The sequence below is a fragment of the Schistocerca cancellata genome, chromosome 3 (genome assembly GCF_023864275.1).
Source record: "Schistocerca cancellata isolate TAMUIC-IGC-003103 chromosome 3, iqSchCanc2.1, whole genome shotgun sequence".
NCBI lineage: Eukaryota > Metazoa > Arthropoda > Insecta > Orthoptera > Acrididae > Schistocerca > Schistocerca cancellata.
This window is the reverse complement of record NC_064628.1, coordinates 189,938,432-189,940,942: the sequence shown is the minus strand read 5'-3', so window position 1 is coordinate 189,940,942 and position 2,511 is coordinate 189,938,432.

Below are 2,511 nucleotides of genomic sequence, written 5' to 3'. Positions count from 1 at the left end.
TACCTGAGGGACAAAGATTTCCTTCAGTTAATACTTGTTACAAACAAAAATTAGTTCTTGCTCAAGCCTTCGTTATCTTTAAAATTCTTTCAAAATCATTTCCATCATTACAAAGAATGAAAAATTATTATGAGTTTTCATCTCCATAGTAAAGTATTCCAGATAGCCTCTCCCAGAGTGCCAAGGAAACAACCTCTGAAAAACTCAAATGCTCATAACAATGACTCAAATGTTCCCACACTGCACAACAGACTGACTAGCAACTCAACCACAGATAAAACTAAGCACAAAGTCAAGGACGTTATTACCACTCATGCAGTGACCTGAATTGTATTGGTCCCAGTAGTGTAAGGTGAATAATTTACAGTAGCGGAAAACATACGGGAACCCTGAAACATTACACAGTCAACACTAGCCCTCGATTACTAAACCCTCGTACAATTTGCGATTTAAGATGGTAACTAATCGTGGTTCCTGCGGTCTAGTACCGCCATTACGCGATTTAAAACACGGCAGTTTGTACATTATATTTGACGTACAACTGGACACCTTATAGACTTAATTAACTTGTGCATAAACAATTTATTTCGAATTCCTTTGAATGTGATATGAAGTTATAAAATGTTCGATTGTTCAATAATAAGTAACATTTTCTTCCCTTTATTGTTCTATGGTTAAGGATAATTAAAAGTATAGTTAAAAGTGCACAAACCAAAGTTTCGGTATATTATTGAAGCTATGTGAGCTAATGATGTGGGAAGAAGAGAAAGGGAGGACAGAGGGTACAAGTCTTCATAAGAACGAGACCCAGTAATGAACAGTACTGACAAATCTGAAGTATGTAGACAAGACCCTCTGTACATCTATTACATATTATTGAAAATATACCAAAGAGGGGATAGGGAACGATGCTTAGGCTTTGGGGAGAAATATCTTCATTCACCACTTTTTTAAATTTTCCTGCCGAATCGGTGTCAGACTTCCGTATCCAGGTTTGGCGATGTTTACCTCTATCCTAGCCCCCCACTGATAATGCGTAGAGATTCTTGTCAGTTGAATGGACTGTGTAAATGAAATGTCGGAACAGTTCTTCGCGAATTATTTGTCGTTGTAATTCATTGGAATAAAAGGACAAATCTCTCTTCAGAACAGTCTGTCAGTCCATTCAAAATTTCAGAGCAAATACTCGTTCCCCTTGTGCAGTGCGAAGACCATGGTTATCTTATCTCCATTCGCGCGGAGGATACAAAGGATTTATTTGAAGTGCGGCAGACTCTTGAAACCTAACAATAGTTACTAATTCCGCCAGATTGTTTTTAACATTATAGTTAAAGAATGGGAGCGTGTAACTTCTAATTTTGTTGATGAAGTAATGAAAAACTTTGAAGGAACCATATTCCTTGAACAACGGACATTCCTCGCTGTGCTAAACTGCTGTGGGAAAATGTATTCAAGACAGAGGCCACTAGAATAGTTCTGTGTAACTGGCATTCAACAGCAGCTTAGATCCTTTGGCGCGAATCAATGTACTACTTAAACATGATATGAAAGTCTATAGACACACAGGACGTAGAAAATAGTGATTAGTAGACGTATCTCGGGGACTGTCTTCAGTTGAAGCTGAAATAAAATTTCCTGTTTTACTCTACATGCTACCACAAGGAGTTTAAGAAGAGCCGAGTATCTGTAATTTCACCTTTCAGTTCACAGAGACGCCGCAAAAGAAATTTTCTGAAATTTCTTCGTAGCAGTTACATTTCGAGAAGTTCATGGCAGATTGTAATTCCAGCAGTTTCCTCATTCATTTCACGTTAGTTGGTTTTAGCACTAGCATTTCCGCAAGCTAATAAAACTTTCCTCATACCGAACGTTGGTTTGAACCAAATGGTGTTTTACCAAACTGAGCGTGATCAATTTGGAGGTAGGTCGTCATTGTGTACTCCACCAGTTACACAAAGATTTACGCTTTAACGAGGACTACAAACCACAGTGCATATCTGAAGTTTTCACAGCAAATGTTTATAGCAGTGAAAGTGATAAGTGACACACAAAAGTACTAGGACTGACCGGTAATCAATCCTGGGACATTTTGATCGGTAGCCTGACTGTTCACAACTGAGCCATCAAGGTGTGAGAAGTCCGTAAGCAGACTAATTCTTCAACACGCGCAGAGTCGCAGTAAGGGAGGCGTTAGTTCACTTGCTCAGTGGCAGTTTTACAGCATGCATTCTTTGAGGTATGTGATTTAGAGTACTTTGTAGTTAACGATGTTTGCACACTACTGAACATTCAGTGACCCAAAATTAAAAGGAAATCGAAGGAAATTGTTTCGAAACAACGTAACTGAGTGGTTGTAGATAATCACTGTTTTAGGATACGAGTTTGAAATGAGTCTTATTACATTGATTAATAACTGAATATAGTTAATATTAATATAAAATGTTTTTATTAATACAGAATGTGTAACATGCGGCTTTCTTTTGTACTATACAATGACAGTGCTGATAAGGT